The sequence below is a fragment of the Cricetulus griseus genome, chromosome 3 (genome assembly GCF_003668045.3).
Source record: "Cricetulus griseus strain 17A/GY chromosome 3, alternate assembly CriGri-PICRH-1.0, whole genome shotgun sequence".
Lineage (NCBI taxonomy): Eukaryota > Metazoa > Chordata > Mammalia > Rodentia > Cricetidae > Cricetulus > Cricetulus griseus.
This window is the reverse complement of record NC_048596.1, coordinates 224,102,472-224,115,582: the sequence shown is the minus strand read 5'-3', so window position 1 is coordinate 224,115,582 and position 13,111 is coordinate 224,102,472.

Sequence of the window (13,111 nt, the reverse complement as noted above, 5' to 3'; positions counted from 1 at the left end):
TGTCTGAGTGATGAGTGGTGCCTGTGGTGGCCTTGGCACTAGAACCTGAGGTGTGGCTGGCTCTACACTTATTATCCTAGAGGAAGAGACAGTGAGAGGCTCTCAGCAGCTGCTCCAGGATAGGAGTGGAGGGAAAGTGGCAGTTAACGATGTTGACAAATTTCTAACTGGGCTATTCCAGTCTGTTAATGTGGATTCTCAAACAATATGTTTCTATCTTCCTTTTTTTCCCCCTCCCTGCTACTTTGATTGAGAAAACCATAGCGACCAAAAGAGCAAGATTTATGCCATTCCTCTAGCAGGGGAATGGGGTGTAGGCAGGGGAGCCCCCCCTTGGGGAGGAATTTACCTTTTAAAATTAGCCTTGCACAGGTGCTCTGGAACTGGCATGTAGCTGTGTGAGGGTGGGGGTGGCATTCCTGAAGGGAAAGGTTATGCAGATTAACAACACTGCTGAAAATGCTGCTGTCCTGGCTGTCATTAAAACAGGTGGCTGTCATTATGGACGCTCGCTCATAATGGGGCAATAATACAGGCTCACAGAGATTTATATGGGCTCCGAAAAGATGGGATCTCAAAAAAAAGAAACAAGGCATAAAGAAGGTCAACTGGGGATTCTCTCTTCCCTCGGGACTTCATGTGACACTCATTAATACCATAGGCTGTGTCACTATAACCAGAGGGTTAATTTACCTACAGAGATTTTATTTATTCAGGTCTACTCAAGTATCCTTTGGGAAGAATTTTTGTCCTTTTCCCTCTCTGCATGTTTTCCTTTATATAAGGAACTAGTAGTACATATAAAATTTACTGTGTACATCAAAACTTACTCCTGTTTTTTGTTCCTCCCTTTAAATGATGCCATATGCTCAGCAGACCACTGAATCAAGATGTGGGGCCAACTGACAATGAGACAGAGGTGGTTTCTGTGATGAGAAACTCCACATAGATCTTTGTACCTCATTTGTCACACTGAATCCATTTTTTTTTTCTGATAGTGGGGGTGGTTTATGGATTAAAACTAGAGCCTCCTTCATGGTATGCAACTTTTCTACCAGAGTCATCTCCCTTTACCATGTATCTTGTTTTTATTAAAGAGATTGTACTGAAAGGGTTGTCAATTTGGCAAACATATTAATGATGGGAATTACAGCCAAATATTACTCTAAGAATCTTACAAATATTAATTCAATATTCAACACTTTGAAAGTACGTCAATTTGTCACATCCATTTAGAGATAAGGTACAGAAAGGCTATCATTCTGCCAGTGTTCTATTGCTGTGAAGAGACACCATGACCACAGCAACTCTTTTAAAAGAAAGCATTTATTTGGGGCTCGCTTACAGTTTCCGAGGTCAGGCCATTGCCACCATGGTAAGAAGCATGGCGGCACACAGGCAAACATGGTGCTGGAGAAGGAGCTGAGAGTTCTACATCCATATCCACAGGCAGCAGGCAGAGAGAGAGTGACACTGGGCCTGACTTGAGCTTCTGAAACCTCAAAACCCACCCTTCCCTCAACACATTTCCTTCAATAAGACAACCTGGAGGCAGGAGCTGATGCAGAGGTATGGAGAGGTGCTGCTTACCGGCTTGTTCAACCTGGCTTACTCAGCCTGCTTTCTTATAGAACCTTGGAGAAGCAGGCCAGGGTTGGCACCACCCATTATGGGCTGGGCGCTCTCCCACTGAACGCTAATTAATAAAATGCCTTGCAGCTGGATATCATGGAGGCATTTTCTCAATGGAGTCTCCATCCTCTCTGACTATTCTAGCTTGTGTTACATTGACATAAAACCAACCAGTACACCACTTCAGCCACGGAAGCAGTTGCTGCATCAAAGGGTCAGTGAGACAGAAGAATTGTGCTTGTGCTGGAGTGACAAGATACTGTCTGTTTTCATGACGATTCTGTAAAACGTGTTGTAACCCTTGTCTAAGTCAGGTCCGGAGAGCCTTGCTCTGCTTGCTGTGTGCACAGTATGAGAAGGCAAGGTAACCTTTTAAATCCATTAGAAGTGCAAATGCTCCCCCTCAAACATAAAAACATAAAGGATCAACAGAAGGATTCAGACATGTTGACACACCCCTTCCAGCTTCTCTCTCGCCTGTTACATAAAACCCCACCTCTACATGTAAAATTGAGAGATGGTTCTTTGCTCATCGCAAACATTTTCCCCTCTCCTGGAGATTTGCAGTTGATTGGGCACAGATGGAAGGGAAGGTAATTTTCCCTCCCCTTCCCCATCTCTGTTCACCATTCGACACAAGACATGAATAGCACATTTGCCTTACAAGGCATAGCCAGATTGCCCGTAATTATCTTGATTTACAATGGTAGGAGTGGAAGGTAGTATGAAACACCATTTTAACTGATGATGCTCAGCTTACTACTCGTATAATTTGTAAATTATCTCCTGTCATGTTGGATGCCCAACAAGCATATCAATGGAGAGAATTGTTTCCAATTCCCTTTGCATCCCCATGTCTGGATTTCATTGTTTAGAGAAGAGAGTAAAGAAACTAATGAGTAATATTCCCTTTAAGATACTTAAAATACTCCTCCTGCTTCTCAGGGTCACAGGTGCTGTAACAGAACAAATATGCAAAACCATACCACAGGTGCACCAGAGATGTGGCATTTTAGAGAAGAGAGGAGACAATTGTAACTTAAAAGGACAGGAAAGTCTTCATGAAGAGACTGTTGAAGAAGGGTAGTAGTGAATAAGTGAGGTTCATAGGAGCCAGAGGCCAGAATGAATCTACAGAATACAGTTGACACATCCTAGAAGTTGGACATGAACATGATATATGTGCAAATAAGAAAATTGGATGCAGATCTGATGAATGATGGGATGTCAAATGCCAGACAAACATTTGAACATGGTTCATCAGACAAAGAAAAAGACTTGAGGGTTTTGAGGAGTTCAAAATTTCCCTTTGATAAGGAGGAGTTCATAGTCACAGTATGATGGAAACAGGGAAACTATTTAGGGGGCAGATGGAGTTGTCTAGATGAAAGCCAAACTTAAGCAAAGATGGTGGCAGTAGAAGCAGAAAGAAACATTGTTTCAGAGGCATATTTGTAAGAATCAGATTCATTTAGATGAAAGAAAAAAAATTGAAGGATTCAGATCTACCACTGTATAATTGAGCCAGGTTAATTAGTGGTCAAGAAAGAGGGTAAAACATGGCAGCTAGAGAGATGACTCAGTGAGTAAGAGTGCTTGCTACACAAGCACAAGGACCTGAGCTCAGATGACATTCGGTGTAGAAAAGCTGTTCACTTGTCATGACCGTACATCTAACACCAGAACTGATGGGCAGAAACAGGAGGGTTGCTGGAATTGGCTGGATTCCTCCTAGCTCTGGTTTCAGTGAGAGATCCCGTCTCAAAGAAACAAGATAGAGAGTGAGAGACCAGGACCACCAGCATCTCCCTCTGATCTCTGTGAAGCATATACAGGCAGACACACTTGCACATACGTAGATGCATACACCACATTCACACACACATAAATGATGATGACGATGACGATGACGATGATGATGATGATGATGATGATGATGATGAAAAGAATAGAGGAAGATTCAGTGTGGATAGAACCCTGTAGAACTGAGTTTTCTGGGACAGGAAGTTGGAACTAGAAGTTACCCTCCCCAGACCAGAGTTACAGAGTCCCAAGTTCTCTCAATAAAAGTAACAAATGAAAAAGTGAGCATGAGTCACAACCCTGAGGGGAAGTAAGGGAGGTGAAGTATGCAAGAAGAGCTCATTCACAAGACGAGGAATATTCATCATTAGGTCTTTGTGAGCATGAGACACTGAAGAACAGAAGCCCGTATTTCCTCCTTGGTAAGCAGAATCTATGCCCATCCTCTCCAGCATGTCCACAGGGCACAGGATGGTGTTCTGCTCCAGCCCTGAGGCACAGACAGCATTCAGGATGAATTCTCCCTGTTCCCATGGTTCAGAAGTAGTTGCTAGATTGCCGGAATTTCTCTACTTCTACCCTTAGCCTCCTTAGTCTATTCCCAATACAGGCCACAAGAATAATGTTTTTAATATAAAAATCAGACCATGTCACTTTTTCCCCCCAGACTCACCAAGCCACAGCCACAGCTTTCTTGAGCACGCCTGAGTCCTCTGCAGTCTATCCAAAAAGCTCACTGCCCTCCTGGTCAGTCTGCTCCCCTGCACCAGCCGCTCCATGATTTTCATTTCTCTCTCTCTCCACCTTTGGGGATTTTCGCAATCCAATGATTCTTCCCATTTAGATTTGTGTCTCTGTCCTCACCACTTTGCTGGCCTTTGTATGCCCCTTTCCCAGGACAACTTCCAGTGAAATCCCTATTAAAATCATCACTCTGGTCTCAACCTTACCCAGCCAACTGTCTTTCCCCATCCCCCTCCAGTATGGAAATGATCAAGACTCTAAACTGTACTTCCTTTGCCTTTGCCTTTCCTGTTTCTCCAATGCCTGTTAGCTGCTTTACTCTCTCCACTACCTTATTTTTCTCCTCCATTAAATGGAGGAATAATAGGGTTGTGGCTAGGATTAAGAACTCATGTGCAAAGTGGAATTTTGCCTGAGACATTTGTTTTCAGTAAGGGGCCTTTTTTTTTTTTTTCTCATAGTGTTACCATCATTGAGCGTGTTATTTACCAGTGTCCTTGCATATGAATTTCTGTTTCTAGTAGATTCTTAACTTCACTATTGGAGATTTTTATTATTATGTTCACCATTATATCCCCAAAGCCTGAAATGGATACATATATAGGCAATCAGTTAGTATTTGTGGAATAAAAAATAATTGTTGGTAACAATTTTCTCTGTTCTTGCATCTGTTTCTGATTTCTTCCATCTTGATATTAGGAAGAAGGAAGGGGTTGGAGATTTAGGTCAGTGGTAGAGGGCTTGCCTAGCAAGCACAAGATCCTAAATTCAGTTCTCAGCTCAAACAAACAAACAAATTTTAAAAAAGCAAATATGCTGAGAAAATTAGCTGAGGAGTAATCTTATATAGGTCATGGGTATGTTTCCCTTATTAATGACTATCCCAGTGCCAAAGGACCCAGGTCTATGAAAGAAGGCAGCATCTTTTCTGCTCACTCTGTTCCTTCAGTCATCTTCCATAGCTCTAGTCCATGACACTGGGCTTTCCTTTTGTCCTCAGCCCCATTCTGGGTCAGGGGAGTTCCTTAGGTAAAATCCCCTAAGGAAGCCCCTGTCTTTGAGCTATTCACTCTGCTACACTGGCAGACATAAAGCATCTCATAGTTCACACTTAGAGATGGTAGCCTCTGTAGGGCCCAGAAACAGTGTCAATATCTCTACTGTGAAGCCCAGGGCCAGCATGAGAGACCAATGTCCTGCTCTCTCTTATGTTCAAGTCCAAATCCCATTTCACTTTAGATAGCACATGGTTAAAAAGATTATTATCATTCCAAACTTGAAATCATTAACTTCTTCAGGAGTGACAGTATCAAGACTTAAAAGGCATCAGACATTGCTATCAGATTCTAAGGAGTTGGGACAATACAATTCTTTCACATTGGTTCATTTGTTACAAAGCAGCCTGTAACCACTCATAAAAGGTTCTTTTGGGCAAAACAGTTCTGATACTTTGATTATCTATTCTACTGACTTCTCAAATGCTGTATGCCCACGCCTAGTGTTCACCCACGGTTCAGAGAAGCAGTGGACCTGTCCATTCAACCCTAGGTGGAGGAGATTGCCTCAAGCCGTGGGTCAAGTTGTGAGTGGGTCCACAATTCACTTTAATAGTAGCCACTGGGCATTTGTATCTCCATTACTTCACTTGGACTGAGTATTATAGATAAAAACTAATCTGTGTGACTGTGATTCTCTTTGTTACACTGCACACAATCCAATAAATGTCATAGAACTGATATATCACAAGATAGATTCAAATGCCATCTTTTGGAACAATCTAGTACTTTAAGGAACTGTTTTTCATGTTCTCCTAAAGCCATGTCTAATATATTTTGTGAGAAGATTCAAGCATTTGCCAATAGTACACTGCACCAGCCAGGGTCTTCCTTAGAAGCTTAAAGGTAGTATGGAACATAGGGTATATCAAAATGTTCTCTTGAACTAGAAAGAATGCCAAGTTTCGAGAGATCCATTACCCTTCTATGTCTACTCCTCTTGTAACAGAACAGCCCTGCCCTCCCCCCACCCAGCCACCTGACAAGTGCTCAGTGTATATAACACCAGCTGGGGTGAACTGCAAATGGCTTCTCTTTCCATTGTTCTCAGCTTCCACCTGGCTTCCACCTGGCTATAGCAACATTCATGGAATTCAGTGGGACTCATGCAGATAACAGTCACTGACTTGGTACTAGCCACTTTTACTTAACACCCAGAAGGGATTAAAATCAAGAGGAATCCTGGATCCTAGCCCATAGTCACACTGATGTCTGCTTTCCTTAATTCTAAAATTAAAGTTCTCTGAATGTTATCAGAAGCCTAGCCTTATCAACCACACACTAGAAAGTAGACAACTTAGCAAATACTGAAGGATTGATGCAGGTCATTTCCAAATCACAGACTAGTTTAAACTTTCTTTACCCATGACCCACCCTTCTGTGTTCTTTAACAAGCCTGTTATAAAGGCCTGGCCGTCCATCTGAGCCCAAGTTGTTTTCTTTCCCCCAATTTCAAGGGAAATGTCCTTCCCATCCAAGATGGCAAGAGAAGATGTAGTAGCTTCAGAAGAACACTAAGTTAGACCTGGAGCTCCTTCTTCTGACAGGAAGTCTGAGCAGTCACTAAACTTGGGAGTGGCTGTCAATGTCATCTTGCATTTCCTTACAATGTTTCTATGCTGGCCCTAAGACTTTATGTTCTTCTGACTTAGAAGTTTGTGGGTTTCTATATTTCCTTTTTCTGACTGATTAGTAGTTTTATAAACCTTTCAGAAAACCGTGAGCATGTTCAGGAGGCCCTGGCTAGCCTGATCACCTCTATCCACGCCTGTTTTCCAGCTGTGATCAAGTGTCAGGAAAGAACAAATGGTCTTTTAGGGGACAGCATGTGTTTGAGGATAGCAGGGGTACACACCACCTGTTGTGTTTAGTTTTGTCTTTGAAATTCCCACTAACAACCACATTCACTTCACATCCCCACAGGCAGTTTTTGAGTAAGACCCTGATCTTGTTGAGATAGGAAATTCACATTCTCCAGCATGACAGAACTTGCTCATTTTCTGAAAAAAAAAAATGTCTCCTTTCTGACCTTAGATTTCTTGAACATCTCATCTCATTACCTTGACCATGCAGGGGACCATATGCCATCATGCTTCTCTCCACTTCTTGATGAGTTTAGCTTCTAGCAACAGAAAGAGAGTGGGGGGGGGCATTGGTTCACAGGTTCTGTGTGGGCCTCTGTCTTCATCTGTACCCTTAAAGAAAGCTAGAAATCTGGAGTTGGGAAAAGCCAAGATACAAACAGTGGTTCAGAGTGTATTCTGTATCAGGTTTCTGGAACCCCTGGAAACTTTTCTAGGAGAAAAAGAATGTCTCTCTGACGACAGATGCTTCAGTGAGAAGACAGTCACTATGAGAGAATCACCTCCTGGGAAAAATCAGCAGCTAAGAGATGGCTCTGTTGGTAAGGTGTCTGCTTGCACATGCATGCAGAGTTCAATGTCTAGCACCCAAATAAATAGCCAAGCATAACAGCATGTGTCTGACCCTAGAGATACAGAATAGAAAGAGGCAAAGCTCTGGTGCTTGCTGGATAGCCAACCTATCTGAATTGCTGAGCTTCAAGTTAAGTAGGAGATCCTGGCTAGTGTAAAATAAGGTTGGGAGTGACTGAGGACGTTGATCTCAAGCCTCCAAATCCATGCACAGTCATGCACACATACATACATACATACATACATACATACATACATACATACATACACACATCCACACATCTCCCCAACACACACACACACACACACACACACACACACACACACACACACACACACACACACACAAAAGTTGTGTCTGAGCAAAGGCAGCCAGAGGCTTAATTCAGTGAGGATTCCAGATGGGACAGAGGAATCATGCACTGGTCTTAGGAACATTTGCAATTATAAGAGCAGGCAATATGGTTCTTAATATTCTGTCCATGTGGGTAGTATGTGTAATTTCTTCAATAACACATTACTTGTGGACTGCCCCATTGAAGGCAGGATAGAAGAACTGTAGAAATGCCAGGATTTCATAAGAATGATATGAGGCGGGACCATTTCCCTAGATCCTCACTGTTGTGCTCACTTTTGGAAATTGGATACCATGTGTTTACTTATCAATTCTACACATCAGAGTGAAGCTTTCATGATTATTTATATTGCCTCAGGGCACAGTGCAACATATGAAAGTTCTGTTACAGTATACAAGATGGAACAGCAACAGCTATCAACACCTATTAAAATATCTGCTGCTAAATGCCTCTTAGAAAAGTTTGTCATGTGTGGCATCCTGGAATAGAGGTGTGTGCTAAACAGAATATGATTTTCACAGACAGCTCTTGGTAAATTAATGTCAAGAAAAGGTCAATTTGTAGCCCTGTGGTGTCTATATATGGCAAGAGTTGTTCTTCTCATGAGTGGTAAGTTATGAAGCAGCTGCTAAGCCATTTATGATGTGTTCTGTTTCATGTTTTACTATTTGCCTATATAAATGTTGTCTACCCTAGTCAGTTACTAAAGCTAGAGACATAGTTCAGTTGGTAGAGTACATGTCTACTATGGATGAGGCCCTGGATCAACCCCAGCACCACATGAACTAGTCATGGTGGTGTGTGCCTGTAACCCCAGCACTCTGGAGTTGAAGGCAGGAAGATCAGAGATCAAGGTCATCCTTGGCTGCATAGAAAAAAGTCAGTTACCAAACCCATGAGAGCAAATTCATCAAGCCTACTGGGAATTCACCCATGACATCATCCTCTTTTCATAGTATAAATTATACAATTAATAATGACAATAAATTTCTTTTCTGTGACTAACCACCAAAAGGAGAAGAATGATTGAGTGACAGAATTCTTTCGTGCTATTTTTGTTCTTCAAAGACACACAGTTTGAAGATTGCATACCACCCAAACCCTCCACAAATTCCATCATCATGTGCTAGGTTTCAAATGCTGTTATGGCTTTAGAGACAGCCAATGACCCTTGGACCAAAAGGAAAGAAAAAGAACATACTTTTCCAGTTAAATCAAACTTTAGTCACCTTTAAAGTAGAGAAAAATCAATTATCCCCACCCAACTCCCATCTCCTTCTTTTATGGATCCAGTAACAAAGATCTAATTCAGCCTTGGTCAAGCCCGCTAGGCAGCCCAGGAGCTGAAAAGCATTCTATGTCAGGAGGCATTTAGATCCTAGTGCCAAATGCCCTGCCCTTTTTATTTACATGGCAAGTTTTCTTCAGTCTCTGGATGCTGAACGCATGGGGCTTGTTGATGGTCCACAAGGCACCTTTGATTCCATGATCCAGGAAAGGCACAGATGTGAAACTGAAATGCATATGGCCCTATGCATCCACACAGTGCCCAGGCCCAACAGGGAGCATGGCTATGCAAGCCAGGACTGTAGAGTATCTCTATAAGCATCCACGGAAACTAAAAATCTTTGGAAATTTTCAAAATGTCAGAAAGCAGCAACAGGGAATTACTATGCCAGAATTACTGTCTTAGTTTTATGTTCTATTAAAAAGCTGTGTCATAACAAACTCTTAATCCTTTTCCATTGAAGTTCTGCACCTATTATTACTTTTCTCATCACAGCTGTGTGATCTCGACCAACTCTGAAAAGAACGAAGCTCCCATTCCTTTAAAAAAAAAAAAAAAAAAAAACATTAGGTTTCAGAGCATGCCCCAGAGACATGAGCTTCAATGGTGCATGACTTCGCAGCCAGAGTCTCTCTCGAGATTGAAATCATGAAAAGACAAGGAAGTCAGCATGCTAAGGATGATAGCAGTAAAGACTTGGAAGAGACAGTCAGCAGACTTTGTGGGGAGTCCCAGAGTCTCTGCATATTTGTTCCCAGCAAGCATCTTGACATCTGTCTACATCCACATCTGTTTATCTAACTATATTTACTCATAAAGAAGTAATGAACATAAGATGATTCAGGAAAAGGGAGGCAAGGCATTATAGTTGTTTAAGTGGCTATTTTAAAGCTATATTTAATCAGGCATTTGTACAAAGTAATTATGGCCTATGGCTTTATGCGAGAAGAGAACAGTTGAAAAAATCGGGCAAAGATAGAGCAGATAAATGATGCCCGGATTGTTGCTCACCGTTTGGACCATGTGAAATTAATTTTCCTTCTCATTCCTCTAGTCATGTTTCCAGAATTATCTCTATATTTGTAAAGAGCTCAGGTTTGGTAGGAGGAAAAGATGCTTCGAGATATAAGCAGATTGGTGAGTTGGTTCAGATGTCTGCATAATAGCAGCACAGTCATAAAAACGTCATCCCCTTCACATTGTAGGAAGATAAAATGCAATGCTCATCTCGGATGAATGCCTTCGTCTCGCTCTGTCCTCGAGCCACAATCAATTGAACATCATTAACAAGACACAAAATCTTTACTAATTAGCTTTTATGATTATATTGTTATTGCATTGAGGCTTTTTAAGCATTGGAAATCAAGGAGATCAGATGTCCAGAAAAGAGTCCTGTGGAAAGGGGAGGATCTAAAGCCTACCAGCCATGTCATCATCAGACACTTTCAATCCATTCCCATCTGTAATTTTCAGTTCAATTCACTGTTAAGATTAATATTTTCAGTAAATGAGTGACAACTGTTGGAAGAGAGGGAGAAGAACATTGAGTGTGCTTTCTCAACAGGCAAAATTTAGCAGTGGAAGTGATCTAACAAGAATAATTGTTCATTTTCTCTTTGCTCAAAATCTTCAAGGCTATTTATAATCCTCCATAGCTCTGTTACGTATTGTTCTTCCCTAGATAGGAAAAAAGAACTCTTCTAATTAGGAAGTTATATACCAGCATATATTTCAAATGGATCAAAGATTTAATTTAATAACATGAAATAATAAGTTTATCAACAGTATTCATGGGAGGATTCATTTATTATGTCAGAGTACGGAGGACATTTTAAAATCATCACATGAAACTCCAACACCTTAGAAGAAAAATTAGGTAAATTCAACTACAATACTAAAAAGAAAAAATCCACATGGCAAACAAGCATACTCCAAGCAAAACTGCCATGAACAAAGTTTTAAAATACATGAAAAATTTTTGCAATTCATATCATCATCCAAGGCCAAATATGTAAAGAGTTGCTATAAATCAAAATGACAATGTCCAACAAACCTATAAAGAAATGAGCAAAGGCTTTCCTAAAAAAGAGTACTCACATTTTTTTTTCTAAAGTGTATGGGAAAATGCCGAATATTTCTCATAATAATTAAGCAAAGTTGAGACACCACTTTTTTTGATTACCAGGTTGGAAAAGGTCAGAAAATTTGATGACAAATTGTGATGTAGCGGGACAAGAAACAACCTCTGTCCCACTGCTGATGGGAGTGTAAATTGGTACAAACTGAAGAGGGCAATTCAGCAACTTCTAACAAATGGCACATGTACAACCCTTCTGATTCAGCAATTCCACTTCTAGGAATTTACCCTACAAACACTCTGTGAAAAGACTCACTTTAAAAATTCCTCATTTCTGCATTGTTTGTGAAAAACCAATGCTAGAAAGCAACCCGACTCTCCCTCCAAGGGGGACTAGTTTGAGTTATGAGAGCAATTCAGTGGAACACAATGATTCTAGAAAGTAAAAACAAGGTTGTTCTTCATGCACAGATCTGGAAAAATCCCCAAGAAGAACTGTTAGTAAAAAATAAAACAATACATAATGTAAAATGCTGTATCTTTCATTCAAAGGGAAGAGAAAATCACATACACATGTATTTGTTGTTTTAAGAAGATAAATCATGATCCACAGTTCTTAGAGGATGGAGTGCCTGTTTCAAAGGCTCCAAACATCCCAGCACTTCTCTTCTTTCTATGATCTCTTTTACTGGGTCGAGCAATCTGTGTAATGATACTTATATGTTTTTTTAAGTATCTTGTATTGATTGCCTGCTAGGGCTTTAAATTTGTCACCATTGATCTTTCTTTCTACCTCTCAACAGAACTGCCAGAAAGATGGTTTTCTCTCCATTTTACAAATGAGAAAACAGATTGAGAGATGCCAAGTAAGTCAATCAAGGCCCCATAGCTGAGAAATGACAGAGAGAGTGTTTGAACCCAGGTCTATCTGGCTGTAATGTGTATATGCTTTACACTGGACCACACTGAGCAAATATGTCTGCTCTGCCTTGGGGAGGGACATGAGTACTCAGTGAAGTGGGTTTTTACCTCCAGCCCTGCAAGACTACCCACAGACTGTGTAGTTTCAGATCATTAGAATCAAAGCCACCAGGACAGAGATCTTGCCTGTGGGCTGTTCAGAGCTTGTTGGATGGATTCTATCAGTACAGAAGCACAATTCCACAATGGCAATACGAATGGCAGAAAAGATCAACTTCATAACTTATTCAATTTTCCATGACTGTGTAGAATATGTTGTAGTGCAATTTCAATATCCCCACTTCACAGTTGCACAAGCTGAGGCTTTGAGATAACTTGCCAAGGCTGTATTACCAATAGGAAAGCAGGGTAGGCGTGGGTGGCTTCATCTAAGCTGAGGTCACCTGACTCCAGCACTCTTATCCACTATATTCTACTATATTCTCAGCCACCACCACAATTCCAATAGGAAGATAAGAAGCAGACTCTGCAATATTGTTGTAGGGACATTCTTTGTCTATTTGGCTGAGATCAACAAAACCGCAGGGATCCCTTCCTACATCTCACACAAGGAAACCATAGCTGCAAGTGGCTAAGTGACTTTCAGGCACCCTGTGCATGTCCTTGGTGGTTTAAATGCTTAACCAAGCTCCCCCTGCTTCCTTCTAGGCCCATCACTGCAAATCAAGTCATCATTTGGAGTCATCTGGACCCAAGTTAGGAAAGATTACACTTGTTTGAAAGAAATGGGAAAGAAAGGG